Here is a 15557-nt window from a genome sequence, read left to right on the forward strand (position 1 = left end):
TGAAGTCCACAGCCAAAAAGTGATGCTATTCAAAAGAGCATGATTTCAGCTGTACATATCTGGCTGTTACACTGCAATTCAGACATGTACATTTCTGATTCTTACTGCAGAATTATCTAACACTGGTGCTGAAATGGCAGTTTTACTTTCTGTTAAACTATGGGCCACCTCAAAAAAGAAAAAATATATAATTCCTGATTAAGTTGAAACTGCTAAAGAGTTTTTAACTGCCCAGTTAATAGAAGCAGAAATAAATCTGTAAAGGAATGACTATAAAACTTCAGTGTGCATCTAATAGGAGGCTGCTTACCTCGTTAATCTATGGTCCCTTCCTACAGTGGCCTAAGGTGCCTTTCCAAAGGGTAGAAGAATGATATTCCAAAACAAAGGGTTGTGGGGTTCTTTTTTTTTTTTTTCTTTTTACTAAAATTAATATTTTCACTACCAGGCTTTTTGCTGCCAATTCAAGTATTCTCTTTATCTCTTGATTTAAAATAAAACAGTAAGTTGGTATCTTGAGGTAATGTAAGCAATTCCATGCATTATCTAGTAGCAATTTCCAAAAGCTGGATTGGTTCACAGCAGGAATGCCTGAGATGCACCTGGAAAGGCTAGATCTAATGCAGATGAAACTGCAGGATGACTGAGCTGTCCAGACTGCAGAGGTTCTTTACAAGGTAGGCAGCTAAGCGACCCTTAAGGAAGCACTTAATGGCACAGCCTGAACTGTCCTCAGGCCAGATTTGAAAAAGAGACAGAAAACCATGGGGGTTTTTTCCAATCCCATACCTGAATCTTCTCATTAGACATGGAATTGGAACCATTTTCTCTCTCCATATTTTCTAGAGCAGTTTAAAAACATGAGAGTTTGGGGTTTTTTATGCTTTACATTTTAAATGACAAATTATGTCAAAACTTTTTTTTTTTTTTTTTTGGGTAGCTACTATTCCAGTCTGAGACTTGCTGATCTAGTAAACTGATTATTTTCTGGCTGCTCTGTTGACAGTTATGCAAGTAACGCCAAAACTTGCCAAGTTTCAGAGTTATCTTTTTGTATGCATGAGGTCCAGAAATATCATTTAAACACTGAGGCTCCAAAACAACGGTATTTGTTTATTCTACAGATATTCGAAGAGAACACTCATATTGTCAACCACTCAAAGTTGCAATGAAACTTCAACTGTTCTTGCATTCAAATGCCCATCTGAGTGTAACATCACTGTCATTTGCATGGAGGTGATCACAAACTTGGAAATATTTTCATGTTATCAGCTTCATTAAACTGATACTGATAGAAACTGTTTACAGGTTTAAAACATTCCACAAGTGAAAACTGGTAAGTCAACCATCCCTTTCTACTGTGCCAGTGAAAACATTTTATTTTTTTTTTAAGTTCTGAAGAACTAGTTAAATAATTTAATCTCATATAGTTACTGACATTATCCTTTAATAAAATGAATCATTTCACCTCAAGCAATGCTGATATTGAAGAAATATCATTAACTAAAGAAAAATTACACTCGGTATCTGGAGTCCAACTCTAGTGATAAGAGAAGAAAACATTTAAAACATTGACTTAGAAGGACAAAACGCTTAAAAAATCTGACTGATGGTAACCAGAGGGCTGTGCCGTGCTCCCTTCTGCTGACATTCTGCAGGCAGCAAAACTAGCTCACATCCAAAGCTCTGTTATCAAATGGGCAGTGCTACCACACCTTGTCTTCTACTACCTGAAAATCCACGCATACAGTTACAAACAAAGAGGCCACCTGAAATTCCACATGTAGGGAAGCGGGAGGAAATCATACTGCTGTATTTCATCTTGCACATTATTTTGCCTAATTTGTTTAATCTCGATCTGAATAATAGTTTCACAACTCAATCACAACTGAGATAAATTTAAAGTGGAAGTATCACTCTGTGTATCAAAACACATTGCCTACCTTATCTTTCAAGCCAACTGTTTAAAACAAAGACTATCACCCCTTTGGGGGCAGGGGGGAATAAATAATTAAAAACAAAATCACAGATAAAATCCAAACCAAACCAAAAACACCAACCCCCAAAAAACTTATTCCCATTTGCTCAGGTACCATACAAACAATGATGTAACGCTGCTATTGCACAGTGCTCTCATAATATCTAAGCCAATATACCGAAGGTTTTTTTAAGGCCTCTGTGGTAAAACCACAAGGATATCCTTCACAGAGAAGAGATTCAAAAGAAATCTGTTCAATAGATGCCTCAGAGTTTACTTCTGTTTTCTTATGCACCTCTTTGCAGAAGGGAATCAGCAGGGAACACACATCACCTTAATTAGTTCTGTTCCTAAATCTACAAAGGTGACTGGAATATTTTTCAAAGACAGCAGCTTTAAGTACAGAAAGGTAGTGCATAGCTGAAAAAAAAAAAAAAAAAAAGGAAAAAAATCGTGAGGGATTCTGACAGACATGTATGTATTTCAAATAATTATGGAGACTCTAAATGATAGCTTGAAGTAGCGTTCACTCAACTCGTTACCAGAACTACTGCATAGATATGTTTGACCATATAACTGATTAGAGAATTGCGTTAGAAAACTGAATGCAAAAAGAGGCCAGGGTATTTACTCTGACTGTTGCACAGGAGCGTTTTCATGATGATATTATGACTTCATTGACAGATCTGTAATTACCTTCTGAAAGGTGTCAGGAAATTAATGAATCAAAGGGAAGAGACATTGCTGAAAGCATCTTGGAAAACACAGCTACGACTCCAGTAACTAGGTCAAGCGAGCTATATGGGTTGTACTCTCCACAGTATTAAACACTTGAGGACTAATACTGAAAAACTTCAGCTAATTAACATTTTCCTAAACTGATGGAACTGATCAAACTTTAATATTAGAGGAAAATAGGTCTCTCTAACGTTAAAGACAAACAAAAACCTCCACTCAACCCAATAGTAGCAAAATCAGAAGTAATTCCTTTGTGAAGTGTCAGTTGATATTCCCTTAGATAAATAATCTCTCTCCAAATTAGAAAATACGGAAGCGCACTCCTTTGCCCCAATAACAGCCTCTTTCTTCCTATTGGGAGCCATGATGGACAATGAGCTCAAGAAAAATCTTCCAACTTAGAATATAGGTGCTGCAACATGCTACCCTATTTTCCCCTCCCTTTGCCCTCAAATCCTGGTAGAACAATTGAAATTAAAAAGAAAGCTCTCAGTCTTCTATAAAGCATGTCAGTCATAGGTCCAACAGGTAGCAGTGGCAAACAAAGACCAATGCACTTAACTAAAATGAAAATGTTTTGTTTGCTACATAACCAATCATTACATTATAAACATGATTTTTGTTAAATATAGCTGTGTTCACACACACATGCAAACCCCAAAACACCCACCTCTAGTTTGACACAGAATAATGGAAAAATGGCTTTCATTATTCATTGATGGAAGTTCTGTGGTTTTTCAGGATCTAGTTTTGCTGAAAATCTCTCTCCCATCTTCTCTCAAAGGGGTTTCCCACTAAGAGGTCCGCTGACATGCAATCTGCATGAAACTGCCTGTAAATGCATTACTGAGACAAAATTTCAAGTGATGGGTTACATATTAATTTGCACTCTTCTATGGTAATTTTATATTAATTAAATGCATCATATTAATTAAGTAAAAATTAAATTATCTCTTGGAAGGAAAAGTTAAAGTCAATTACTTTGTGGCATGTTTCATAAAATACATCAAGGAACTCTGGACTGAACTTTACCCATATTACATCACATTATAGTATTAGTAAAGATGAAGACAAATCTGGTAAGAAGTAGAATTTTTTAATCATAGAAGGCATGATAAAGTTAATGTGACAGAAAGATTTCGAACTTAATTCATGGTTGACACAAACATGGTTATCTGATCATTAAAATACCAGTACAAAACTTGTTAAATTAAGTTGGCTTAGATAAAGGGTCAGGAATATTAAATCCAAAGACTCACTGCATTCTTACAAGACCCCATAGCTGCCTTCCAGGATTTGAAGGATGCCAGAGAGGGACTCTTCATCAGGGACTGTAGTGATAGGACAAGGGGTAATGGGTTCAGACTTAAACAGGAGAGATTTAGGTTAGATATAAGGAAAAAATTCTTTACTGTGAAGGTGGTGAGGCACTGGAACAGGCTGCCCAAGGAAGCTGTGAATGCTCCATCTCTGGCAGTGTTCCAGGCCAAGCTGGACAGAGCCTTGAGCAACCTGGTCTAGTGGAAGGTGTCCCTGCCCGTGGCAGGAGGGTTGGAACTAGATGATCTTAAGGTCCTTTCCAGCCTTTCTAGCCCATAACCACTCTATGATTCTAAGACAGTTCATATAGTAAGTCCAGTTGTTTTCTACCTGTTACTATAAAACACTAATATACTGGAATTTTCAGTTACACCCAAAGGTAAGGCTCTTCAAGTATTTGCATTCCCACAAAACTAAGAAATATCCATTATGGATAATTCCATGAAAGCCAAGTAAAGAGGAAGAGAAGTTACCAGAAAGAGAAAAAAAAAAAAAAAACCCAACCAAAACCAATATCTGACGCAAGGCATGAGAGAGTATCTGATGAAGAGAACAGAGAAGAAAAATAAGTGGCAAGTATTTAAAAGGAGACTCAAGCAGGCAAGAACTAGAGAATTCTGTTCACTATTGGCATGTAGCCCTGCATATTAGCAAGTCTTTTTTTCTGTTCCAGGACTGAATAGGGAGTTCCACTGACAGCCACTGTAACATACACTCTCTGGTCTCAATGTTCATTGTTCAGCACATATAACCTTTGCTCATTGCTACCTCTTGTCTGATGTTGGTATCACTACACTTTCAGCTCATTTAACCTAAATAAATATTGTTCTAAAAAGAAAATGTCATAATGCAGTAATCTCATTTCAAGCGTGATTTTTTGATTCAGGAGTTTCAGGATTCTTGTGCCTCAAATTTCTGAATTTCTTATGGGTTTAAGGCTCAAATTTCAACTTTTTCCTGGAGTTGACATCATGACATTCCCAGTGGATACCTTGAAATTTCTTTGACAGACTAGAAATAATTTCGTAGATCCACTTCTGTCTTTGCAGTGGAGTATATCAGGAGCAATTCTGCTGAAGTGAATGAAGCCATAGTGGCAAACTTCAAAGGAAATCAGGGAGGATGGCAGACTGGATATTTAACTGACTTCACCTTCAGAACAAACAATGGAATCCAGCCTGAACCAAGAGCATTTTCCAATGCAATGGTAAAGATTCATTATAAGAGGTTAGGACACAAACATTTTGGAGAGTATTCAACATATGTGTACTGTCTCATTTATTGCTTAATCTTTAAATTACCGAGTTCTGCAAGTTATTTAAATCAATAAAATAGTAACTCGCACAAAACTGAAACCCACAGTATTAAGGTGACCAACTTATTTCAACAAGATCTAAAATACATTAGGACTTGCCAAAGACCATAATGAAACACATGATGGAAAAGGACAGGGCACAGGACCGATCTAGCATCTTACCCATTTTTCATCTATACCTCACTACAGTGGTGATGAACAAACAGCATCACCATCAAGTCATGAGAGCCATTATTAAACTGAACTTATTAAATGTTAAATTCTGGATTCTCTTTGGCCAATGGCACAGAAAAAGAGCTGACCCTCCCAGCATAGTGCACTTAAGGGCCAGGTATGAATACAAGAATTATTCATACCCAGTGCATCAGAGGAAGAAGAGGCAAAGCAGGACCTAGCTCCCTGTCACAGCTCAAACCCCTGACCCATTCTGCTGGCTAGATGGACAGTTTGTTTAAATGTAGATTAGTTATATTACAATTTTTATTCGTCTTCTAGTAAATGCATATGCATTTGCCCTGTGTGACCAGAGGAAGATGAGACTATCCTATTGCAAACTAATCTGGTGCTGCATACACACTTCTGCAGAGGAAAATAAATCACTGAAGTGTGACTTCTATGTAATACAAATGTGCTGCTCCCCTTAAAGAACAGAAGTACAAACACTTCATACTCTGGCTGATCAAATGATATCCTTGAAAAAGAAAAGTGCAGCAGAGGATATCCAACATAACCAAGTATACTGAATGTTAAGTGCTGTTCCATATAAATACAGGTAAAACAACAGTTGCTTGGCAGCAAAAACTTCATTTTAAAAAGGAAACCAAGCTATCTGCTGCAATTTTTAAGAATATATTATCTCACCTTTTATGACACAGGATTTCTCAGAAGCTCAGACATTAGTGTCACTGATATATTTCCTGAGCATTACAGATACATTTTCTATTTTGCCAGCGTAAAACTGATTACAAATGATGGGCTTCTGACATCTATATATCTGTTAAAAAGAGGCAGCCCATCATACATGCATTGCAAATGTTGCTATTATAATTCCTTACACATTAATACAGACAGGGATACACATAAAGTTAACAATAATAAAAGTGTGTGTGTGTGTATATATATATGTAAAATCCAAATGAATACAGTGAACATTACTGGCAAATCACGTTGCTCCTAGAATGCCAAAAGGCTTCTAATCAATATTCATAAAAATGCTTCCTTTTTCTCTTTAAAATACACCTTTTAGAATCACAGAATGGTTAGGGTTGGAAAGTTTCTCATCCAGCCACAGACACTACAAATCAATTCAGTCTTCCACCAGTTAGACAAATGGCAAACTTGAATTACTTCGTTCTTCATCTTCCCACCTTCCCACTCATCTACTTCATTTTGGTTTTCCTTTGTGTGTTACAAAAAAACAAGCAACCAAAAAAAAAAACAAAAAACCAACCCCAAAACCCCCTACAACCCATTTCTACTGAGCTTTCATCCAAACTGAAGATAAGCATTTTTGGGGGCTGACTCTTTACTTAAGCTAGTGATAAGCTGAAAAATGCAACTGGAATGCAATCAGGCCTGGAAACAATAGATGATGACCAGAGGATTAAGAAACTAAACTCTCCCAGCTTATCCAGAAGACAGTTGAGGGTTGAGCTGATCACAGTTTGCAGTTTTAGGTGGAAGATCTTTATATTAGCAGCTCTTACTCTAGCACAGAGGGCACAATGAGGTAAACTGATCACAAGTTAAAATGGGACAAACTCAGAAGAGCAAAAGGACATGTATTTTTAACCTCCCAAGCAACCAGCAATGAGCACAGACTATTTAGGTACATGGAAGTTTTCCTATCATTTGATGTTCTAAAATCAGCTCTCAATATCTTTCTAGAAAATACACCATGACTTCATGCAAAGCTACAGACTTGCCCCGGCAATAACTGGCTTGGCTTCTGTGACCAAGCCACAGCACAACTCCAACTAAAGATTCACAATGGTTCACGCTGGTGTTAAATTCATTATTCTAAGAGTTCACATGAGTATGTGGAAGCTTAATTAAACAGCATCTAGAAGGCTCCAAGACCCTATGAAGGCAAAATTGGTTTTATTTTATCCTAAGCCTATTTTTTACATTTTATCATACTGAACATCAGACTCAAGTTTCCAGTATGGTAAGTTCTGAGCAATGGTCATCAGAAAGCTCATTGCAGAAATGATGCTAACTTTCCACTATCATAAGAATCTAAATGATAATGTTATTTAAATGAGAAGCAAGCTTCAAATCACGAAATATTAAAGTGGAACTAGACTTAAAAGAAATATGGGGGGGGGTGGGGGAAGTTTTGTAATCTGGAAATATTTTTGTATTTCCTGAATTCTGAAAGGTGCATAACTTAAAATAGACTCAATGGCTAAAAGGTTGAGGTATTTAGGATCAGCTGTAAGCATAGAAAGAAACAACTTTGAAATTGTCAGCTTGAGGTCAAAGCAGTTTGGTTAAAGAGTACAATTATTATTTCCTCTTATCCTGCAAACAACAGAATTTATCAGAGCACTTTGTCATCAACACATGTACTGGGAACAATAGGAAATGTATCTATCTATCCATCACTGATAAACAGATGTAGTGGAGATACATTTTGTCTTGCTCATAATTACAATGCCCAGAACATCCTCCCTACTCACACATGCCATTATTCCATTTGCCTCACTGAATTCTGTGCTTTGCTTGAAAATTAAATAAGGTCTTGAATTTGAAACCAGGACAATATTGAATCCCAAATCTATCAAAAAGTGCTGTCTCCTTAACTGAGCAAAAATTTCCATTTTCCCCCTCAAACTATTAATATTAAGATACAACCACAGTGGGGGAAAAAAATAAAAAAAGCAGAGCTGAGCTTTAGAATATATCTCTTCACTGAATAAGTGACAAAAAGTTAAAAGCAGTAATTTAGGAAACTTAAATGTGACAGTGTGTGATAGATGTGAGTTGGCAAGGCAAGAAAATGAGAAACATTAAAATCATATATTAGAATAGATCAAGCTCTACATACCAGTTTATGTCAGCAAATTTCTTTTGATATGTCAAGTCCCTATAGGGCTAGAATTCAAATATACTTTGAAGATGTATTTTAAAAAGAATATCTTTATGTTTAGAAACTTAATAAGGTCATGTGTGTACAAAAACCAAAGAAAAATAACATTAAATGCAATATTGCTAAGTTCACTGCAAGGTTTCTCACTGTGCAGCCTTTCTAATGTTTTTCATGTTCTTCAGAATGTTGCAGATTCTTCTACTGATACAGTCTTCTGCTTTCCCAGGTCCTAAGCAGAATGACGTAAAAGGACATATGGGATTTTATCCCCAGCCATTGCCTACCAAAAATTATACCAAGTCAGTGAATTTCAGCTTAGTCAAAGGACATCAGGCAAATTGAATTCAGGCATCCCACAAGATGCTGTCACAGGATTTGTCACTACTATCAGGGGAACAAAAGCCATGTTCTAGTCAACACTGAGCCACACATTTTCAGGGAAACTGAATCCCTCTCTCTAGGTAGAATCCATAATATCACTGAACAGAAGGTCACGCGGTGATAAATAAATAGATTTGTACATTGAATCCTTGCCACCACTCCATTTTAAATACCACAGTGTGGACTAGCAATTACATGTAATAGCAATAATTCTGCATCTGAGATGCTGTCATTAAAATCAGAAAAAGGACTGTTTGCATATTTTCATACACCAACATCACTATGGGGTTTGCCATCTTGGCACTAGTCATGCAGACAAAATGAGTGATGTCTTGTGATCAGGAACTTGGTTGTCCTGAGTTTAAAAAAGAAAAGAAGGGTGAAGTGCTGCCGGTCATGCCCAGCCCAGCTTCTCCACCACCATCAGAGTAGAGGCACAATACTACTGTGGTCAGTCAGAAAGAGATTCCTCTACCAGTAAGGAGAGTCTCCAGAATTTGAGACCGCTCAGCACAAATACTATTTACACTATCTCTGGTGCCTACCATTACTATTTTAAAGTACGTCCAAGAAGTGTGGCAAGATGTGGACAAACAGGGAACTAAGAGGCATTGAGGTGAGATGATGATTCCCCTAACACATCACAGGAGGTTGGCAGCTGGATCAGAACTCATTTATGAACCCTAATGAAGTGCTGTGCTTTGGATCATCCTGGGGGCTATCTGGTATCCCAGGAAACAGCAAGACACTGGGAGAAATCTTCATCCAGCCCTAGTGTGGTGCATGTTAGATAGGAGGGGTGCAAGCGCTCCCAAATGGAGGGCTGTGCCTCTGCGCCACACAATGGCACTGGCAGTACTTTTAACACAATGGTTCAGTCGTTTGCATCTTTTAACTGTGGAACACAATCAGGTGTGACTGTTGTGAATGTCTGCATTCACAGAAAAATCATCAGATTCTCACTCTTCTTTTTCCCTTTAAATGAACAGTTTAATACGTGTGTTTGCACTATGCATCCTGGAGGATAAATAAACCACCTGCTGGTACACGAGCAGGTTTGTAGTGTACACGTACATGCAGAAAATAAGTGATCATGTGAAATGGCTATCTTCTTCCTAACTGCAAATGGATCTACATAAAGCCATTTGAAAGACTGATGTTTGACAGTGTTAGAGAAAGGCACAAATGCTTAAATGATTCTGAATCAAAGGTGAGCCAAAGGTAAATAGCATCTAGAATGACAGGGTGGACCATATACTCCCTCAGCAGCCACCCAGACGCAGCTGCATCTCCAAAACCATCAACACAAGTGCCTGCGGACTCTGCCAGGAAGCCAGATGCCATTTTCTGGAAAACTGTGTTTTGCAGCTTGGCATCTGGTAATTGTGATGACCAGCCAGTAACTATGAAGGGAGGGAAATATATTTTCTTCATAAACAGTACTTCAGTGAATAACAAGCAACTGATCCCCCCCCTTTAAAAATGCCACTCTAAAGACAGAAGCATAAAAAGGCAGGAGCAAAAAAGGAAAAAACAGCCCACAGAGCCCTTATTAACACACACACACAAAGAAATATTTCTCTGCACTAAGAACATGATAAACACAAGCTTTCATTTATGAGCTCTCATAAATGATACATTTTTAGGAGGGTTTTACTCAAGCATCTGTAGAATTTGTTCAGTTCTTTGTTTTCATCCAAATAGCTTACTGGCAATAGGAGGGAAGAGACAGTTCTGCTTACCACTTTCATGGACCATCACCTCCCCCTGCCAACCCCTCCCCAGCTTTGAGCTAAAAATGTTGCATTCAGGAGACCACTAGGAAGCCTTCCAAACTCCACAGTTGGATAATAACCAGCCCTCTCTCATCTGCTGCATGTTGAACTCGTACACAGTTCAGGAGACCACAATTTTTCTGTGGTGTAGCAGGAAATCAGACAACCCTATGCAAAATGCAAAAGGGGGGATTTTCTCCTGCAAGAATTTCACTGACCGAAAGATTAGTCTGTTTTCAAGTCTGAAATCAAACCTACAGTTACTGATAATCCTGTGCTTCAAGTGAAGTTTTCCTCAGTGTGCTCTACCACCACAGGCTCACAACAAGCCTTCATCCATCACAGAAAATTATAAAAATTAGGTGATTGTCAAATTTTTTTTTTACCAACTCCATTAACAGTGAACCTCAGATTTTCTTACAATAAATTTCAACTGCAATCACAATATTCAAACTTAGTGAAAAAATAGATCTCACTACACTCTCTCTGGGAACACACTCCCCTCCTAAGGGGTAAAAACCTCAAACAATTACCTGTTATTTTCTCGTGTTCTCATTGCTTCTCATCAATAATATTTTTTTATCTCCAGCGCTGGCCTAGGTAGTAGAAAAGCAACCTAAGCCAGCTCCACTTCTGATACATACTGCTTCTCAGGTCATCCTCATTTAATAAAGCATCTTCATGGCAGAGGAATTCAGGATCAAGCCTCTTCCCATCTGGGTAGGAAGGACATTGGTTTCTACACAAACTCCTGAGTCCTGGAAAGCAAATGGCTGCACCACCCCACTTGCCTTCATGTATCACAAAATTTCTCTATATTAGAATGTAAATAATCTTTTCTTTCATACATGACATTTCAAACCTACATTCGAAGCCTTATAAAAAGTCTTGTTGATCTTTTCAGGCTTTAAATCAAGAAAGGACATTTCCAATTATAAATATGTCTGTCTGAAATCTTTTAAATAAAAGCACAGATCAGTAAGACTAGCCCTTCATAAATTTATTAAAACAGAATTTGAGCCGTGTTGTTCTTAATGTGAAAAAATGCGTGCAAATTCTTTTCTGATCTTTCTACATTTTCTGCATAGAGTAGCTTGCTGTACTCCTATTCCGAAATATTTTACCCTAGTAACAAACAGGTAAGATTTAAAAGACACACATATCCCATAAAGTGGAACTGTAGCTCATGTCATTTCTCATATAGCCAGAGCCAAATTGCACCCTGTGAAACAGTCAAACCTATCAAAACTTATTTGATTGGGAAACAAGTGTACTTCTATACCTAGGGTTTCACAAAATGTTCAAAACCAACAACTAGCACCACATTAGAAGCTTTTCTAATCACACGCATACAGAGACTACTGAACCAAAACCCACCAAACATTTATGTAACCAGCACCCAGATATGCACAGGTTTTAAAATATGAAGCCTAACACAGAAGTCCAAGTTTAATTCAAAGCTCTCTCATTACTCAGTTATTAATAAAGTTGAATTTAAGCATTCATCTCACTCCAAACATAGACGTTCTAGTTCTGTCATTTGTAATGAAGTCGCCTAACAAGGGATAAAAGATTATTGGCAGGAAAAGACAACTGCAGTACATTAAAAGCAGATTAAGGTTGTAAGAAAAAACAGTGGCAGGAAGGAAATTCACAGTTAAGGGGAAAAGGCTCCATATGTCTTCCAACACTGAGATGCAATTGGGGGCACTGAGGAAGTCGTTAAGGAGGTACCCCATTGTGCTGGAATTACAAGACATATGGCATGTTTTCCTTAAACTGTGGATTTTCTTTATCGTCTACTATCACACAATTCTAATGTTTTCCAAAATCAATTTTTAAAAAGGGGAAAACAATAACCCACAGTTACATTAGAAGTAGTTAGCTTGTGCACGAAGTACTGTATTGCCCGACTGTCTCCTTCAGATGGACCAAGCATATGAAAACTCCATAATACTCATGGATCACGTACAGTAGTAGAGTTCAAGCCCCACTGCCAAAAACCAAAATGAAACAGCAGTAACTCGTAAATTTACTCTATTCCATGATTCACACCAATTTTAGGAATAACTGCCAAGTTTTAAGTAGGCTATGGAGGTAAAAATCCTCGCTGGTGGTGAAGCTATCATCACCAATCTGTTGTACAATAGTAGTTGGTGACTTGAAAGGAAACCATAGTTTACAGTAGCATTTGTACTGATCACCTAAAACCCTGATAACTGTACAGGAAAGCCTGGAGACATCCAGTGCCCTCAAATGGTAATATAACCACACCTAAAAAAAAAAAAAAGTTTTCTGTGTCCTGGAGAGCCATGTTTATTAAATAAATGTCTAGTCTTTCAGACTGCATTGGAAGGATCTCCCAACTCAAGCCACACTAAGCATAACCAACTCAATTTTGCACTACAGCACCAAGCCTCTAAGGGGATACCTCTCACTGAGGAAACGTGCAATAGTAAAACAAATGTTCAGCCACAATCCGATTATACCTCTGAATTCAGTGTTTCACATGATGCATATACTATCAATCATAAGATAACACTGTGTCAATACCTGGGATGAGCGTGCTCTCCTGGCCCACCCATAGCAAATGGCCTGGTTAGAAACAATAAAATAAGAATGTGAGAATAAAATATGATAGGAATAATCCCTAGGTTTGTAGATCTAATGCACAAAACTGTTCTGAAAACAGTAAGTAATAGCTTCTCTGCACAATACAAGATTTGGTTCATAATTAAGATTATTTGAAGCTCAACACTGAAGCTGGGGAAAGCTAGCATTCTTCCAGGCTTCTATGACTAGAACAACAAATTCAGTGACTCACTTTTCTAATCATGAAGGGGAAGTATGGCCCAAAGGCTCACCTGTTTCTGCCACAGGTCTCATAGAACAGGCTTTGGAAGCTAGTCCATGGACATAAATGTAAATGAATGAGAACCCACTGACTTCAGTGGGCTTTCATTCGGGCCACCAGTGAATACAGCTAACTGCACCTCACTGACAGGTTAGCAAGTATTGTATTTGATGAGAATGCACTTGACAAATGCTACGGGGTTATGCACTCTGCTATACACAATCGATAACATACCTTTCTTTTACTGCAACGGCCAACTTCAGTAACTGATTCTGTATGAAGTTAAAGATCATAGTCCTGTTTACTTCGGAGATTAATTTATGACTGCATCCAGAACAACCGTCAGTCAATAAATACTTCATACTCTCATATTTTTTATAGAATGAATCTCTTTTAAAGCATTTATTATTTTCTACTGATTTTGGCAAAATCTAATTTTATATATTCCACTAATACTGCATTAATAATCTTTTAGTACTATTTAATTTTTAAGCAAATTAACATAATGAACTACACTTGAAAACTGCTCACAATTTCATTAAGATATTTATTTCAATTTGGTAAAATGAATCCATAATAAGTCTACGGAAAAAAAAAAAATCTATTAGCAAAGCCGTTGTATTTCCTGGCATGTTTTCATTACTGCTAATAATCTTACTGAAGGCATTGGTTCAACCTAAGAAGAACTATGAGTCACTCTGTAAGGATCCTGGCTGAGTATGAAACCAGTATCGCAGACTGTAAAACAGGCACACTATGATCTGTAGCACAAGGGCCTTCAAATATGCGTGAGGCCTCCCACACAGCACGTCAAACCTTCCCAAGACAATCTCACCACCAGCATAACTTTTAGCTCTTCAACAGAGAGGCTGAAATGCTGATTAAACTATTTTTTTTCCTGTATGGCTAACGCCAAGTTGGATCCTACACAGGTATTGCTGATACAAGCAGGATTATCACGTTTTAACAGAATTTGACCTAACTTTCTTCCATGCCTTCAAAAGAAGCCTGTCTCTGTGTGCAAGTATCAGCTCTTTGAGGTGTGTACTGAGGGGGGAGCTGGGGTACTGTCAGAGTCCAATGCTCTCTAACCAGGTTCTTTCAAGATATTCCATATCTGGAAGGTATGACATTTAATATGAAGTTTACTTATTTGAAGATACTTGATGTTACACAGGACTTGTGATTTAGCACAATACAAATCTTAGTCACACTTAGAAAAATGCAGCAACAGCTCAAGCACAACATGATTGTGATCCCCATTACCAGTCTCTAAAACATGCTCACCATCACGATGCAGCCTCAGTTGATAGGAAAGAACACGTGGGTTGAAGCCGGTTCAAAATTCTCCAAGATTCTTTAGCCAGTTGCTGAGTTTTTACACTCCATGTTAGGCTGAACTACTGATTCACTCTGCCCATGCTGCTCCACCTAACTCAGGGAACACATTTACACAACCTACTTCCACTCAACTGTTGAAAGCTGTTTATATAGAGCAAAAGCCACCTTTTGTCAGCTTCTCTGCATCAGCTGTGGTCAGTCACACCTTGCATTATTTCTCTGAACCTCATGGGCATATCACCCTTGCCCATCCCCACTGAGCCTTCTTCCCCTGTAGGGGTCATTCAGTGTTTGGTCAGTCACAGGCATTAAATACACATCACTTAAGCTCCTATTCAGGCTAGAACCCATAGATCTAAACCTTTCTAGCACTGCATGTAGGCACATGCACCCCCCTTAATTTAGAAATGTCAAGTGCATTATGCACTTTTTCATGGTTTTGCTGAGGACACCTTGGACTTCTCAGAGCTAGGAAATGAAAATTCTCTCAAACTTCACTAGATTTGACAATAGCATAAAAAAGCCTGCTTCCGCCAAAGTGACTCTATACCATCTAATTTTAAAAAAGCTTATTAAAAAAAATCCAAAGAAGCCCCCACCCCAAATGTTCTGATTTAACCTTACCGCAAAATAACTTCCCACAAACTGAATCACAATATTCAGTTTTCAGTTACCAAGATCTCACAGTCCTACCCATTTGTTAAATGTAACTATTTTCAAGGGTGAATTCAATGAGTCGCTATAATTCATAAACAAAACAGAAA

Source organism: Strigops habroptila, chromosome 4 (genome assembly GCF_004027225.2).
Source record: "Strigops habroptila isolate Jane chromosome 4, bStrHab1.2.pri, whole genome shotgun sequence".
Classification (NCBI taxonomy): Eukaryota; Metazoa; Chordata; class Aves; order Psittaciformes; family Psittacidae; genus Strigops; species Strigops habroptila.